This window comes from Dama dama, chromosome 14 (genome assembly GCF_033118175.1).
Source record: "Dama dama isolate Ldn47 chromosome 14, ASM3311817v1, whole genome shotgun sequence".
Taxonomy (NCBI): domain Eukaryota; kingdom Metazoa; phylum Chordata; class Mammalia; order Artiodactyla; family Cervidae; genus Dama; species Dama dama.
In genome coordinates, this window is record NC_083694.1 from 34,246,738 (window position 1) to 34,265,217 (window position 18,480).

Sequence of the window (18,480 nt, forward strand, 5' to 3'; positions counted from 1 at the left end):
CTCTGAATTCCTAGAATATCCAACACCACAGTTCAAAAGTATCAATTCTTTGGCGCTCAGCTTTCTTTATAATCCAACTCTCACATCCATACATAACTACTGGAAAGACCACAGCTTTGACTAGACAGACCTTTGTTGGTAAAGTAATGTCTCTGCTTTTTAATATGCTGTCTAGGTTGGTCATAGCTTTTCTTCCAAGGAGGAAGCATCTTTTAATTTCATGGCTGCAGTCACCATCTGCAGTGATTTTGGAGCTCCCCAAAATAAAGTCTGTTACTGTTACCATTGTTTCCCCGTCTATTTGCCATGAAGTGATGGGACCAGCCATATCTTTGTTTTCTGAATGTTGAGCTTTAAGCCAACTTTTTCACTCTTTTCTTTCACTTTCATCAAGAGGCTCTTTAGTTCTTCTTCGCTTTCTGCCATAAAGGTGGTGTCATCTGCATATCTAAAGTTATTGATATTTCTCATTTCTCCCGGCAATCTTGATTCCAGCTTGTGCATCATCCAGCTCAGCATTTTGCATGATGTACTCTGCATATAAGTTAAGTAAACAAGGTGACAATATACAGCCTTGACATACTTCTTTCCCAATTTGGAACCAGTCTGTTGCTCCATGTCCAGTTCTAACTGTTGCTACTTGACCTCCATACAGATTTCTCAGGACGCAGGTCAGGTGGTCTGGTATTCCCATCTCTTTAAGAACTTTCCACAATTCATTGTGATCTACACAGTCAAAGGCTTTGGTATAGTCAATAAAGCAGAAATAGATGTTTTTCTGGAACTCTCTTGCTTTTTCAATAATCCAGCAGGTGTTGGCAATTTGATCTCCAGTTCCTCTACCTTTTCTGAATCCAGCTTGAATATCTGGAAGTTCACGGTTCACATATACTGTTGAAGCCTGGCTTGGAGAATTTTGAACTTTACTTGGCTAGCATGTGAGATGAGTGCAATTGTGCAGTAGTTTAAATATTCTTTGGCATTGCAGTTCTTTGGGATTGGAATGAAAATGAACCTTTTCCAGTCCTGTGGCCACTGCTGAGTTTTCCAAATTTGCTGGCATATTGAGTACAGTACTTTCAGAGCATCATCTTTTAGGATTTGAAACAGCTCAACCGGAATTCCATCACCTCCACTAGCTTTGTTTGTAGTGATACTTCCATGTCTTGGCCATTGTAAATGATGATGCAGTGAACATGGGGATGTGGATATGTTTACAAGTTAGTGTCTCTGTTTCCTTTGGAAATACACCTTGAAGTGCAATTGCTGGACCACATGGTAGTTCTATTTTTAACTTCTTGAGGACCATCCATACTGTTTTTCAAGGTGGTTGCACAAATTTATACTCCTACCAAGGTGCACAAGAGTACTCTTTTCTCTACGTCCTTGCCAACACTTGTTATTTCTTATCTTTTGATAATAGCCATTCTGACATGTATGAGGTGACATCTCATTGCTTTAATTTGTTTTTCCCTGATAATTAGTGATATTGAGCACTTTTTCATGTACCTGTTGGCCATCTTCATGTCTTTTTGGAAAAATGTCTTAATCTTCTGTTTTTTTAATCAAACTTTTTTTTTTGCTATTGAATTCCATGAGTTCTTTACATATTTCGTATAACCATTCTAAAATATCATTTTCAACATCACAAAATATATTTTTTGTGTCAAATAAGAGTCTACTCTAAATATAATGTACTAAAGCAAGAATTATAATGCTACTATACAATAACAGACTTTTCCAGTTAGGTTATAATCACAAATAAAATGGGAAAAAGAGGGAGGTGGGGGGAAGAAGTTCCATGATCAGAGGACAGTGTGATACCCCTAGAGAATCACACACTGAGGAGTTCTCAGCCAGCTAAGCTGGCCCCCTCATCCTCCTCTACTGCTTTGGCTTAGTTCTCCCGGCCTCACTGAGGCTTCCCCTTTGCCTCCAGGCCAACTTTACGTGAGACATTTAGACTCAATCCAGTTCACAGACCTATTCCTACCCTGGCCTATTTACCATCTGCTGTCCAGATAATCAGTCTTTTAAGATCAGAGAGTATATCTCGTTTTCCTTTTCTTTTTTTTAAATGCAACAGCTTATCACAGTATAATGTATTAGAAGACTGCATGAGATGGCTCAATTACCGTATTTGGAGGACCTTCAATGCAGAATGCTAGAGAAACATTTGAATATATTAAAAAAAAAAAAAAAAAAAAACTTCTGGAAAAGAATTAACCATAAAGAGAATGAGTACTAAAGAAATTTCCCTGGTTGACTGTCCAAAGAGATCTAGATGATTGTTTAGACCTTACCAATAGAGACCCATCTTGTTCAGACAGAGGTGTGAGCCTAAATGATTTCAGCAGTTTGCCAACAGAACTGTCTCATAAAAATGGCAAAATCTTCTTGAAAGAAAAGATATATATGCACACAGTGGAAATTCTGTTAACTAAGGTCCAGCTGACAGACTGTCCGGATTACTCAATGCTATACACTCATTCTCTTTGTAATACACATTGATTAGTGGTATAAACACACAGACATCCCAGTAGTATGCTACTTTCTATTAGCATATCTCTCAAAGATCTGTACAAGCAGTCCTACTTATCATCTGAGAACTTCAAAAGCAAATTATGATATAAGAGAATGTTAGCCCTCATTAGGTTTTGAAAGCTGTGAGACAAAACAAGCACAGATTTGGATGAAAATGGACTCTCCAAGATGAAACTTAGGAAATATGCTGGAAGCAAGTTGGTTTAAGGAAGAGCTTATACATGAGATTAGAATTAAACTAGGCAGATGCCCAGAAAAAAGTCTTATCAATACTGTTCTCCATCATTATTCCTTTAAAAAAGATTGGCAGTTCCTTTTTCAAAGTATCCTGAGCCTCAGCCTGGTGGGGGAGGGGACAGTCTAATTTGAAAACAAGACTATAAACCCTGCGGTGACTCCTCCAAGTCCCTTGGTGTCCTTATTCATTTGGAAAAACCCAAAGCTTTTTTGTGATTTTTTTTTTTTCTTTTTGCTACTTCAAAGAATGAAAAGAGGTCCAAGCTAAATTATCTTAAGTACATCAAAGAGCCTTTGACTAGGATAGAAGACCCCAGGGCATTAGAAATGGCTTTCTTTCTAGGACTATTTTATTTGAAGAGAATGAAGTCTTCCTAACTTTCTCCAGGACTATGTTAACATAGAGGTAGTATTTATTTTGTTGCATAAAGAAGATAGGGCTTCCCAGGTGATTCAGTGGTAAAGAACTCGCCTGCCAATGCAGGGGACATGGGTTTGATCCCTGGGTTGGGAGGAGCCTCTGGAGGAGGAAACAGCAATCCATTCAGTATTTTTGACTGAAATATCCCAAGGACAGAGGAGCCTGGTAAGGCTATAGACCGTGGGGTCCAAAAGAGCTGGACACAACTGAGCACATACACATAAAGAAGACAGGATTAATGTCAAACTGGAACAAAGAGATAACTTATTTTTTCCCAAGGTTGAGGAATACTGGCTTAGGGCCTTATTTTGAGCTTTAGAAAGTAGGAGCACAACTGGAAAGCAAAGAGGAAGTTAGTTCCAAAGGTAGCCTGAGGCATTAGCCCAAAGAAATGACAATATTGACCAAAGTACATAAAGAATCTTAGTGCTTATTGCCCATAATAATAATAATAATCACATTGCTAATGAATTCTTGGAAGTAGAATGGGGAATGAGAAATTTAACTGAGAGAGGCATATTCCAGTTAAGTAGAATAGTAGAGTAAGTTTCATTGAGAAGGTTATATTTGAGTGGAGACTTGAAGAAGGTGAGGGAGTAAGACATGTGGCTCCCTGGGGGAACAGCATTCCAGGCAGAAAGGACAACCAGAATAAATGCCTGAGCATAAGAGCATCCCGATCCAGGGGTCATATGCTTGGCCTAGAGTGGGAAGATCCGGTATTCTTGCCTGGAGAATCCCAGGGACAGAGGAGCCTGGCGGGCTACAGCCATGGGGTCACAAAGAGTTGGACACGACTAACCGACACAGCACACAGAGACCTCTCTTGTATCACACTGATCGTATCACAAGAACACTCAGCCATTTGCCACAGATAATGTCTCTTGTTTAAAGATCTGCATAAAATAACTAAAAATAACAAAGACTCAAAATTCAGTGTGATTTGATACGGGTAAAGAACCCACCTGCCGATGTTTCGAGAGAACAGCATGAATATTATCTATAGTGAAACAGATCACCAGCCCAGGTGGGATGCATGAGACAAGTGCTCGGGCCTGGTGCACTGGGAAGACCCAGAGGAATCGGGTGGAGAGGGAGGTGGGAGGGGGGATCGGGATGGAGAATACATGTAACTCCATGGCTGATTCATGTCAATGTATAACAAAACCCACTGCAATGTTGTGAAGTAATTAGCCTCCAGCTAATAAAAATAAATGTAAAAAAAAAAAAAAAAAAGAACCCACCTGCCAATGCAGGAGATGCAGGAGACCTGGGTTTAATCCCTGGGGCCCCTGGATTCCCTGGAAATCCCCTGGAGAAGGGAATGGCACCCACCAGTACTCTCCTATGCCTGGGAAATCCCATGGACAGAGGAGCCTGGCAGGCTTCAGTCCATAGGGTCGCAAAGTGTCAGACACGACTGAGCAACTGAGCACTACTAAAGAATTATCAGCAGAGAGGAGGCCAACGTGGTTTATCAAAATTTCAAAAACCTGGCCATGGATCTTCTAATGCAACTATGTTCATAAAAACATATGAGGGACTTCCCTGGTGGTCCAGTGGCTAAGACTGTGTGCTCCCAACGCAGAGAACTTGGGTTAGGGAACTAAATCCCACATGCCATAACTAAGACCAGGCACAGTCAAATAAATAGTGAAAAAAACAAACAAAAAAACATAGATGAGAAGATTCAATACCATAAAGTTCCTTCCCATCACTGAACCATTGATGTTATGTCTATGGGTCTTTCCCTAAGAGGAACCTCCTACTTAATGTTGTAGGCTTTGGAATTAGAGTTCAAATCTAGGAGTTCAAGTCTTTCACTTAATTTCAAGTCTTTCACCTAATGTGTGACATTAGGCCAGACACTGACATTCTCTCAGGACCTCAGTTTCCTCATCTGTATGTTGGAATAAATCATAATATTCTCATGGGATTGCTGGGAGAATTAGATGATTAAATGGATTTTAGCACAGGGCTTGGCAAATATAAATGCTTAATAAACAATGGATAGTTATCTATCACTACCTATCCCCTTTAGAAAGTCATACTTGTTTAAATGGCTCAATTAACGATTTTAAGTATAGCAAAACTGGCAATTTCAGATCTTCTAATAAAGGAACTAGACTGATATATGGTATAAAGAAAACATATTTCTAATAACTGAGGGAACTTGCTAGTATCAGTGCATGCAATACTGCTGTTCCCAAAAAGGAATTTCATTTTATGTGTCTCTTCATTTACTTAGGTGAATCAGGAAAGACAGAAACGGAGGCTCAATCAAAAGTAACTTATAAGACCCTCAGGTTGCTAAAGGGTCACCTATAGGAGATGAGAATGAAAATGATATAAAAGACACAAGAGGTTAAAAGCTGCAAATACAGAAATTATGAAATAATAAAAATAGCAAGCAAAGTAAGCTAAAAACAATATATAAACAATGAACATCTAAAAATAATTACATAGTTTATAAAACTATAGGATCTAGCATAAAAACCTAGAGGGCTAAAAAGGTAGAGTAGGTAGGTAACAGCATACATTTTTTAGATTCCTTATACTTACAGAAAGAAAGCAAGTCATCTACACCAGTGTAATCTAAGAGAACTTTCTGTGACAAAAGAAACGTTCTATAGTCTAGGCTATCCAATGTGGAGGCCCCAACCACATGTGGTTATTAATAACTTGAAATGTGCTAGTGTGACTGAGTAAAATTTTCAATTTTATTCAATTATCATTAAATGTAAATAGCCACCCGTGGCTAGTTGATGACTACTGTACTGGACAACACATCTGTAGACAGAGGCAGCTTCCACAGCCCATCTTCAGGGCTCAAAGGAGACCCCTTCCTCGACTGCAGCCCTTTATTAACTGTGGCCCCTCCGCAGCCTTCACATATTTCTACCTAATAAGCAAAAAGAAACATGAGAGCACCACCACAAACTTGGGGTTGAAATGATTTTCCTTCTTCAGTCTTTGATGCATCCAGAAGAGGGGAAAGTCTTCCACATGTACTCTACATGACACAACATGGACCCTAAAGAAATCTTGTAGCAGAAGAAAAACCACGCTAAAATGACTCAGTGTTATGTACAGGGCTCCTCACTCTCCCTGTTCTAACCCTTTAGAGGTCAATGACATTTCTGTTGCGCTTTCATAGTGCCCTCTGGTGACTATCTTAGCTATTCATACTTACTACTCTTTTAAGCTTTTATTTACTTATTTAAATTCTGACTGAGCTGAATCTTTGCTGCTACACCCAGGCTTTCTCTAATTGCAGTGCACGGGCTTCCTTGAGGTGGCTTTCTCTTGTTGCGGAGCACGGGCTCTAGGGCGTGTGAGCTTCAGCAGTTGTGGTGCCTGGGCTTAGTCGTCCCACAGCATGTTGGATCTTCCTGGACAAGGATCGAACCCATGTCCCCTGCGTTGGCAGATGAATTCTTAACCACTGGACCACCAGGGAAGTCCTCATTTATACTTTTTATTTTTATTTATTTATTTATTTATTTTTATTAGTTGGAGGCTAATTACTTCACAACATTTCAGTGGGTTTTGTCATACATTGATATGAATCAGCCATAGATTTACACGTATTCCCCATCCCGATCCCCCCCTCCCACCTCCCTCTCCACCCGATTCCTCTGGGTCTTCCCAGTGCACCGGGCCCGAGCACTTGTCTCATGCATCCCACCTGGGCTGGTGATCTGTTTCACCATAGATAGTATACATGCTGTTCTTTTGAAATATCCCACCCTCACCTTCTCCCACAGAGTTCAAAAGTCTGTTCTGTATTTCTGTGTCTCTTTTTCTGTTTTTCATATAGGGTTATCGTTACCATCTTTCTAAATTCCATATATATGTGTTAGTATGCTGTAATGTTCTTTATCTTTCTGGCTTACTTCACTCTGTATAAGGGGCTCCAGTTTCATCCATCTCATTAGAACTGATTCAAATGAATTCTTTTTAAGGGCTGAGTAATATTCCATGGTATATATGTACCACAGCTTCCTTATCCATTCATCTGCTGATGGGCATCTAGGTTGCTTCCATGTCCTGGCTATTACAAACAGTGCTGCGATGAACATTGGGGTGCACGTGTCTCTTTCAGATCTGGTTTCCTCAGTGTGTATGCCCAGAAGTGGGATTGCTGGGTCATATGGCAGTTCTATTTCCAGTATTTTAAGAAATCTCCACACTGTTTTCCATAGCGGCTGTACTAGTTTGCATTCCCACCAACAGTGTAAGAGGGTTCCCTTTTCTCCACACCCTCTCCAGCATTTATTGCTTGTAGACTTTTGGATAGCAGCCATCCTGACTGGCGTGTAATGGTACCTCATTGTGGTTTTGATTTGCATTTCTCTAATAATGAGTGAGGTTGAGCATCTTTTCATGTGTTTGTTAGCCATCTGTATGTCTTCTTTGGAGAAATGTCTGTTTAGTTCTTTGGCCCATTTTTTGATTGGGTCATTTATTTTTCTGGAATTGAGCTGCAGGAGTTGCTTATATATTTTTGAGATTAATCCTTAAATGTCTGCTTTATTTGTCACTTAACTCATCCCCACAGAAAACTGCTTGAGATCAGATACTATATTATTGGTGAGTGTATTCCCAATGTACACTCCAATGCATTTTAAATATTAATTAGTATTTGTTACAAGAATAAATTGAATATACTATGTTTTCTCAAAATCTTTCATTCTTTCCTCAACACATTTATAGTCTGGCTTTCATTCTCACTATTCCATTGTAATTACTTTTACCATTTTCATCAGGCTTCCCAATACACCAAGTTGGATACTTTTCAAACTCTCCTCTCTCCACTCCAAAGTCTGTATGTACCAAAATGAAATTCAACATTTCCTCTCAAATTGGTTTCTCTTCCTTTATTTACTAGTTTAATTAATAGTACTACATATAATCTAAGTTGCCTAGATAAAATAATTTTTTAAAGCTAGGCATCATCCTTGATATTTCTTCACGTATCACGCTCAACTGATACCAAGCACTGTGGATTCTACAGCCCTCTTTAGCATCTTTAAATCTGCCCTCTCTGCTCTGACTACCACTACCTTAGGTTAGCCCTTCACTACTTCTCATCTACATTTTCATAGGATGTAAAATAAGTAAATAAAAAATGGAATCCTCACTTAAATATAGTTGGGAAACAGAAGAGGGAGCTCTTGTGTCCTTTGAAGATGACAGAGCCCAAAAGGCAGAAAGACTCTTCATTCCTGGCAAGGATTCAGGATTAATGAAAGGATTAATGAAAAGCCATGGACTCTTTGCTTACTATCGCCCTCCCACCTTCCATTTCCACTCTATAAAGGTATTCTCTTTCCTCTGCCATGTGGGGATCTGCACACGGCTTACCTTGGTTGCAAACTCAAAACTGTAATTTTCTGCTGATCCTGAATAAAACTATCTTTGCTAGAGAGACAGCTGGTAGTCTATTTGCTTCAGGTCAACAAGGACCTTCTCTCTGCTTTTAATCAAGCTGCTCTATAATGGGTCCTCCACACTACCATAATAATAACTTCTCTAAAAATGCAAAAATGATCACATAATTGCTGTGCTGAAAACTCGCTAACTCCTCCCCCTTTCTCATCTCTAGGCCTCTGGACTTAAATCCCAACTCTTTAGCATAAGTTACAAATCCTTTTCTAAAGTGGCCCTTGCCTAACGCCCACTGCATGGTCTAAAGAAACATGCAGTTAGAACTCTTAAAAGTACCTGAGCGAAACAAGCACAAGGGAATTAAAACAATGCATTATAATACCTTACTGTTTGTATTTTGACCCCATATAGCACTCCAATCTCAGTTAGACTATGGGAGAAGGTTCTTTATTCATAAGTAAGGTCTGATGGAATGATCTAGATTTGCACTATTCAATATGGTAGCCATTATTCACATATGTCCATTAAGTACATGATATGTGGCTAGCTCAAATTTAGATGTGCTCTTAGTATAAAATAAATGAAAAATGTCCAAGACAATAAAAAAGAACAGGTGTAGCTTCTTACCCAAGATCCAGACTTCTGAAGGAATAATAGTGAAGGCAGATGGAAGGAGCTTTGATCTCCTATTAGAAGTCGGTTCAAGGAGGAGCTAAGATGGTGGAGGAATAGGATGGGGAGACCACTTTCTCCCCTACAAATTCATCGAAAGAACATTGCTGAGCAAACACCACAAAACAACTTATGACCACTAGCAGAGGACATCAGGCACCCAGAAAAGCAGCCCATTGTCTTTGAATGGAGGTAGGACAAAATATAAAAGAGAAGTCAGTTCAAATCATGATATCAAACCTACTGTGATAAACAGGATCTCTTCTTTGCCTAGGCAAAGTTTACTGTCTTTAAATCACTACAACAGTCTACACGATCTACCTTGGTTCTTTTCTCACTGACTTTATCTCCCACCTACTCATTCCCCCAAGTTCTAGGATTACCCCAAGCAACCTCCTCTCCTAGAGCTTACACCTTGGCTGTTCCCTCTGCCTATGACATTCTTCACATACCAATAGGCATGGCTGGCTCTTTTCCCTTCCTGCTTTCATCCTTTTCTTATGACTCCAGTTTAAAACAGAATCCTGTGTATATATCCTTGACTCCAGCTCCCTTTTCTTGCTTCATTTTTATCCATGTGAAATACTGTGCACTTTATTTTTTATGTGGCTACTGTCTGTCTTCAACTCAAAAGTAACCACAGTGCTTTGTGAGGAGACTACATGAGCTCTCTCTGTATCACAGACACACACACACACACACACACACACACACACACAAAGAGTTGTTTTGTTCACTGATGTATTCTCAGTACCTAGAATAGGGCATGGCACCCAGTACGCATTCAATTATTCATGGACGAATGAATGAAAGAAAAGTATCTAAGAATTCCCATCAGTCAGCTTCTCCATCCTCAGTCACCTTCCTGGGGCCTGACTCTAAAACAGGAAATTTTTTTAAGACAAAAATAATGCATTCTGACAGAGAATGGGATGGTTGGATGGCATCCCTGACTCGATGGACATGAGTTTGAGCGAGCTCCAGGAATGCTGATGTACAGGGAAGCCTGACATGCTGCAGTCCATGGGGTTGAAAAGAGTCAAACACAACTGAGCTACTGAACTGAACTGAATGTACTGTTTTATTTATTTATTTATTTTTAAATTTATTTATTTTAATTGGAGGCTAACTACTTTATAATATTGTAGTGGTTTTTGCCATACATTGACATGAATCAGCCATGGGTTTACATGTGTTCCCCATCCTGAACCCCCTTCCCATCTCCCTCCCCATCCCATCCCTCTGGGCCATCCCAGTGCACCAGACCTTTTAAAAGGAGAAAAAAAAAGAGAAAACCCTGGAAGTGATAATGTATTCTTTGAGAGTAGTAACTTGCATCTCAATGTGAATGAATTTGCCAGATCTGATTAGAGACTTCGTTGTGTTAAGAAAAAGAGGAAACCTAAGCCCAACAACTACTAACAAAGCTAGTGGAAGTGATGAAATTCCAGGTGAGCTATTTCAAATCATAAAAGATGATGCTATGAAAGTGCTACACTTAATATGCCAGCAAATCTGGAAAACTCAGCAGTGGTCACAGGACTGGAAAAGGTCAGTTTTCACTCCAATCCCAAAGAAAGGCAATGCCAAAGAATGCTCCAACTACCACACAATTGCACTCATCTCTCATGCTACTAAAGAAACAAGTATACTATCAAGGGTGAAACAGATCACCAGCCCAGGTTGGATGCATGAGACAAGTACTCAGGGCTGGTGCACTGGGAAGACCCAGAGGGATGGGATGGGGAGGGAGGTGGGAGGGGGGATCAGGATGGGGAACACATGTAAATCCATGGCTGATTCATGTCAATGTATGGCAAAAATCATTACAATGTTGTAAAGTAATTAGCCTCCAACTAATAAAAATAAATGAAAAAAAAAATAAAGTATTGCTCAAAATTCTCCACACCAGGCTTAAACAGTACATGAACTGTGAAATTACAGATGTTCAAGCTGGTTGTAGAAAAGGCAGATGAACCAGAGATCAAATTGCCAACATCCGTTGGTTCACTGAAAAAACAAGAAAGTTCCAGAAAAACATCTACTTCTGCTTTATTGACTATACCAAAGCCTTTGACTGTGTGGATCACAATAAACTGTGGAGAATTCTTCAAGAAATGGGAATACCAGACCACATGACCTGCTTCTTGAGAAATCTGTATGGAGGTCAAGAAGCAACAGTTAGAACTGGACATGGAACAACAGACTGGTTCCAAATCGGGAAAGGAGTATGTCAAGACTGTATACTGTCACTGTGCTTATTTGACTTATATGCAGAATACATCATGTGAAATTCCAGGCTGGATAAAGCACAAGCTGGAATCAAGATTGCCGGGAGAAATATCAGTAAGTGCAGATACACAGATGACACCACCCTTATGGCAGAAAGTGAAGAAGAACTAAAGAGCCTCTTGATGAAAGTGAAAGAGGAGAGTGAAAAAGTTGGCTTAAAACTCAACATTCAAAAAACTAACATCACAGCATGTGGTTCCATCACTTCATGGCAAACAGATGGGTAAAGAATGGAACCAGTGACAGACTTTATTTCGGGGGGCTCCAAAATCACTGCAGATGGTGACTGCAGCAATGAAATTAAAAGATGGTTGCTCCTTGGAAGAAAAACTATGAAAAACCTAGACAGTGTAGTAAAAAGTAGATGTTAGTTTACTGACAAAGATCCACCTAATCAAAACAATGATTTTCCAGTAGTCATGTATGGATGTGAGAGGTGGCCCATAAAGAAGGCCGAGCACCAAAGAATTGATGCTTTTGAACTGTGGTGTTGGAAAAGACTCTTGAGAGTCTCTTGGACTGCAAGGAGATCCAACCAGTGAATCCTGAAGGAAATCAGCCTTGAATATTCATTGGAAGGACTGATGCTGAAGCTCCAATACTTTGACCACCTGATGAGAAAAGCCAACTCATTAGATAAGACCTTGATGCTGGGAAATGTTAAAGGTAGGAAGAGAAGGGGATGACAGAGGATGAGATGGTTGGATGGCATCACTGACTTAATGGACATGAGTTTGAGCAAACTCTGGGGGATAGTGAAGGACTTGAAAGTCTGGCATGCTACAGTCCATGGGGTTGCAAAGAGTCAGACACAACTTAGCAACTCAATAACAACAACAAAGACACACAGAGCAAACTGGTGATTGCCAGAAGGGGTGGAAGTTGGGTGAAAAAAGTGAAGAGGATTAAGAGGGACAAAACTTCACTTACATAATAAATAAATCATGATGATATAGAAGGAATAGATATACAATCATAAGGAACAGATCAAAAATAATACAATTATTTTAGATGGGGACAGATGGTTATTACATTCAGCATGGTGATAATTTCATAATATATGCAAATGTCAGTGATTTCACATAATGATTAATGATGTACATAATGTATAAAACAACTGTATTCCAGTATTTTAAAAAAGCATTGAGTATATGTCTATGGAGGAAAACTGAGAAAATTGATAGTTGAGCTCTGAGGCTAGGTGTTGGGTGAATCCTTCACATGGATGTTATGGTAAGAATTGGGATGAAGAAGAATATAATCAGGATTTCCAAGTCTTCAGTCAATAAAGGAATGTGACCAGAAAGTCAACAGATCATAGAATCAACAACTTTCAAGCATTTCTCTCCCAAGTTTCAACAACTTGCCAAACATTCATGATAAAAGAGCTGCCTTTCAAAATATGACACTTCTACTTTGATCATGAAATCAACCACTAGATAACAGGTAGAATATCCCTCTGAAAAATCAAATGAATGCAAAACTTCATTAAAATGTGAAGAGCTACTTTTATTTTCTGTATATGAAAATGACTCAACAGAATCTGGTGATGGGGTTAAAGGTTTCAAAGGAAGAAAGCAGATAAGGATAGTTCAGATTCCCTGAAATAAGATCATTTACATCAAATATTTAACAAAGACATTTTTCATAAAAGACAGCATACCTATGTGAGGTTATTTTTGCTTGTCATACTTACCAGTTCAAGGACAAATATATTCTGCTTGATTTTTCCAGACAATTCACTGCTTCTTTGGTGACTCTTTCAGGTTGCTAATGGCTCAGCAGGAAAACTGCCAAGCTACTCAACAGTGAAATTCTTCAACAGGTGCAATGAAAACCTCTTCCAGAGGCACATCTGGAACAGATTTCCTGCCTAAGTGAATGTATTTCTCCAGGTGATTGTGTGGTGAGTGAATACTTCTTGAATTGCAAAGAAATCTGTTGTGATAATTTTACCATTCTATGTAGTACCGACTGACATTTTCCAAGCACCCTTATCAGCAGAATATGTACATACACCAAAATATATATATATTTTAATAGATTATTTAAATGTACTCTTATTCATCCACATACTGCATTTATCAAACTTTAATTTCTTTTGTTTACTTTTTGTCCCCTCCCTTGTGAACCCCCCTCCCATCTCCCACCCCATCCCAATTTGTTACTTTTATATGGCAAATAAATATAAGTGGAAAGTCTAATACTTCCCCACACAATGAATTGTCTTGTGCACCACCCTCTCTCTGGAGACCACTTCTGGACAGACTGGAAGAAATTCCATTCATATATGTTTTCTTCAAGCTATGAGACCATAGAGAGGCAGAATCTCTGCCAACAGCAAATATCAGTGATGAAATATATACAACACCTAAGAGTTGACCCTTGGAAAACAAGGATTTCCACTGCTCACGTCCACTAATATACAGATTTTCTCAACAGTAAATGTCTATCTAGTTAAAGCTATGATTTTTCCAGTAGTCATATATGGATGTGAGAGTTGGACTATAAAGAAAGCTGAGCACCAAAGAATTGATGCTTTTGAACTGTGGTGTTGGAGAAGACTCTTGAGAGTTCCCTGGACTGCAAGGAGACCAACCAGCCAATCCTAAAGGAAATCAATCCTGAATATTCATTGGAAGGACTGATACTAAAGCTGAAACTCCAATACTTTGCTACCAGATGCAAAGAACTGACTCATTTGAAAAGACCCTGATGCTGGGAAGGACTGAAGGTGGGAGGAGAAGGGGATGACAGAGGATGAGATGGTTGGATGGCATCACTGACATGATGGACATGAGTTTGAGTAGGCTCCGGGAGTTGGTGATGGACAGAGAAGCCTAGCATGCTACAGTCCATGGGGTCACAAAGAGTTGGACATGACTGAGTGACTGAACTGACAGTACTAGACAACTTGCAGTTGGTTGAATCCCTGCATTCAGAACATGGATATAGAGGAATCACGGATATGCAGGGCTGACTATATGTTAAACACAGATTTTTGACAGCTCGGAAGGTTGGTGCCCCTTCACGCATTGTTCAAAGGTCAGCTGTACAGTCATAAACTGATCTAATGGTCACTGTTATGCTGAATCTTCTTTTGAATCAACTTGAAAAGTAGTTCTATATCTTAGAAAAGAATAAAGAAAAAAGGACCCACTTTGTAGATAAAATACATTTAAATAATGAATTAGTACCAGTTCTTAATATAGCCAGTCTACTCATTAATTCATCAAATATTAATTCCATGGCCATTATGTACCTGGCATTCTTCCAAGTACTAATCAGACTGACATGTATTATAACCAAGGTTCTCACTTCATATATGGGAATTACTAAGCAGTGAAGAAATATGTAAATTATTTTAACATAATACTTGAACAGATTAGGGCTTCTCTGGTGGCTCAGACAGTAAAGAAACTGCCTGCCATGCAGGTGACCTGGGTATGATCCCTAGATCAGGAAAATCCCCTACAGAAAGGAATAGCTACCCACTCCAGTATTCCAATATGTCATCAAATTTGGAAAACTCAGCAGTGGCCACAGAACTGGAAGAGGTCAGTTTTCATTCCAATCCCAAAGAAGGGCAGTGCCCAAGACTGTTCAAACTACCAGGCAGTTACACTCATTCCCCATGCTAGTAAGGTTATGCTCAAAATCCTTCAAGCTAAGTTTCAATAGTATGGGAAGCGAGAATTTCCAAGTGCACAGACTGGATTTAGAAAAGGCAGAGGAACCAGAGATCAAATTGCTACCATTTGCTGGATCATAGAGAAAGCAAGGGAATTTCAGAAAAAACATCTACTTCTGCCTCACTGACTATGCCTTTGACTATGTGGATCACAACAAACTGCGGAAAATTCTTAAAGAGGTGGGAATACCAGACCAACTTACCTGCCTCCTGAGAAACCTATATGCAGATCAAGAAGCAACAGTTAGAAACAGACATGGAATAGGCTGGTTCCAAATTGGGAAAGGAGTACATCAAGGCTGTATACTGTCACCCTGCTCACTTAACTTATATGCAGAGTACATCATGAGAAATGTTGGGTGAATGAATCATAAGCTAGAATCAAGATTGGTGGGAGAGATATCAACAACCTCATATACACATATGATACCACTCTAATGGCAGAAAGTGAAGAAGAACTAAAGAGCCTCTTGATGAGAGATAAAGAGGAGAGTGAAAACCTGGCTTGAAACTCAATACTCAAAAAACTAAGATCATAGCACCCGGTCCATCACTTCATGGCAAACAGAAGGGTAAACAGTAGAAGCAGTAACAGATTTTATTTTCTTGGGCTTCAAAATCACTGTACATGTAAATCCATGGCTGATTCATATCAATGTATGACAAAACCCACTGGAAAAAAAAAAAAAAATCACTGCAGACGGTGACTTCAGCCATGAAATTATAACATGCTTGTTCCTTGGAAGGAAAGCTATGATAAACCTAGACAGTATATTAGAAAGCAAAGACGTTCACTTTATAGACAAAGGTTCATGTAGTCAAAGCTATGGTTTTTCATGTACAGATGTGAGAGCTGGACCAGAAAGAAGGCTAAGCACCAAAGAATTGATGCTTTCAAATCATGCTGCTGGAGGGCTTTCAAATCATGCTGCTGGAGAAGACTTTTGAGAGCCCATTGGACTGCAAGGAGACCAAACAAGTCAATCTTACAGGAAATCAACCCTGAATGTACATTGGAAGGACTGATGCTGAAGTGCCAATACTTCGCCACCTGATGTGAAGAGCCAACTCATTGGAAAAGACCCTGATGTTGGGAAAGATTGAGGGCAGGAGGAGAAGAGGTCAGCAGAGAAAGATGGTGAGATAGCATCACCGACTCAATGGGACATGAGTTTGAGCAAACTCCAGGAGATAGTGAAGGACCGGGAAGCCTGTTGTACTACAGTCCAGTCCAGGGGGTCGCAAACAGACAGACAGGACTTAGCAACTGAATAACAACAGTAAATAGATTGGCATACCTAATGGTTTAAAGTAAGATGGTTATTTAATTATCAAGTCTACCTCCTAGAACTAGACCATTAAATTCCTCAAACATAAGGACTGTATTTACTGGAAAGGTGGGAGGAAAGGGAGGAAAAGAAAGGAAGAAGGATAAAATGAACCAACTTCTGAGATCAAACTGAAAAAGCTATTTTATTGTTCATAAAGCTTGACTATAGTGACTAATGGTATTTCTTCTGACTTGAAATAACCATCAATGTTCATCAAAAGCATATGGTCTTGAATAGGGAACTAAATTCAATATTTTGTAATAACCTATAAGGGAAAAGAATCTAAAAAGGAATAGGTACTTATATGTGTAAACAACTGAATCACTTTGATGTATACCTGAAACTAACAAGACATTGTAAATCATCTATATTTCCTTAAAATTAAAAAAATAGGGTTTACCAATACTGAAGAGAGAATGCTTTAATACCCGCCATGGCTGAGCTAATCCAGAAGAAGGTACACTGAGAAGTGGAGAAATATCAACAGCTGCAGAAGGACTCGAGTAAATCCATGTCAGGGAGGCAGAAGCTAGAGGTACGACTAACAGAAAATAGTATCATGAAGGAGGAACTGGCTCTGCTGGATGGGTCCAACGTGGTGTTTAAACTTCTGGGGTCCGCACTGGTCAAACAGGGGCTGAGGGAAGCTCGGGCCACAGTGGGTAAAAGGCTGGACTACATCACAGCTGAGATGAAGTGATATGAATCCCAGTTCCGGGATCTAGAGTGGCAGTCAGAACAACAGAGGCAGACCTTTGCTCAGCTGCAGCAGGAGTTTCAGACTGCCCAGGCAGCAAAGGCAGGGCTCCTGGGAAGGCCTGACACTGTCCTGGGGGGTGGGTTAGGGAGGGGAAGGAATGAGGCAGCTCTAGGGTCTATACTGTAGCTAATAAAATGTAAAAATACCTGGTGTTTTCTGACCAATTAAAAAAAAATTTAAAACATCCATCAATCAAGTTTTTAAAAAGTACATGGTCCCGCTTGAAATCCTATACCTACACTTACAACATGATTTAGGACCCTGAGACTCCAGAGGAGAAATCAGTCCTAAATCAGCCCCAACTCCTCATTTATTAATACAAGTTCATTCACTTTCAGGTTTTATGATAAAATAAAATGTATTTTTCTTATTACAAAAGTCTTAGAGAAAAATTATAAAATATAGGAAAGTAGAATTGACTATTATTATAATCCTACATTCCAAAGACAACCACTATTAATATTTTATATGTTAGATTAGTACCAAAATTTAAAATCCCTGTGGTACAACTTTATATAACGCAATAAATGCCAAAGAATGTTCAAACTATACAAAAAAGATCTTAATGACTCAGATAATCACAATGGTGTGATTACTCACCTAGAGCCAGACATCCTGGAATGTGAAGTCAAGTGGGCCTTAGGAAGCATCACTATGAACAAAGCTAGCGGAGGTGATGGAATTCCAGTTGAGCTATTTCAAATCCTAAAAGGTGATGCTGTGAAAGTGCTGCACTCAATATGCCAGCAAATTTGGAAAACTCAGCAGTGGCCACAGGACTGGAAAAGGTCAGTCTTCAATCCAATCCCAAAGAAAGGCAATGCCAAATAATGTTCAAACTACCGCACAATTGCACTGATCTTACATGCTAGCAAAGTAATGCTCAAAATTCTCCAAGCCAGGCTTCAAGAGTATGTGAACCAAGATCTTCCAAATATTCAAGCTGGATTTAGAAAAGGCAGAGAAACCAGAGATCAAACTGCCAACATCTGATGGAATATAGAAAAAGCAAGAGAGTTCCAGGAAAACATCTACTTCTGCTTTATTGACTACGCCAAAGCGTTTGACTGTGTGGGTCACAACAGACTGGAATATTCTTAAAGAGATGGGAATACCAGACCACCTTACCTGCCTCCTGAGA

The 18,480-nt window shown here is 39.5% G+C and overlaps 1 protein-coding gene and 1 pseudogene across 2 annotated transcripts in view; one reads left to right on the forward strand and one right to left on the reverse strand.

The window, feature by feature from the left end:
* The window catches only part of NME7 (NME/NM23 family member 7), a 226,486-nt gene that overhangs the window by 97,326 nt on the left and 110,680 nt on the right, over positions 1–18,480 (reverse strand). The gene's annotated exons all lie outside the window — the stretch shown is intronic.
* Positions 16,668–17,465, forward strand: LOC133069515 (prefoldin subunit 6-like; annotated as a pseudogene).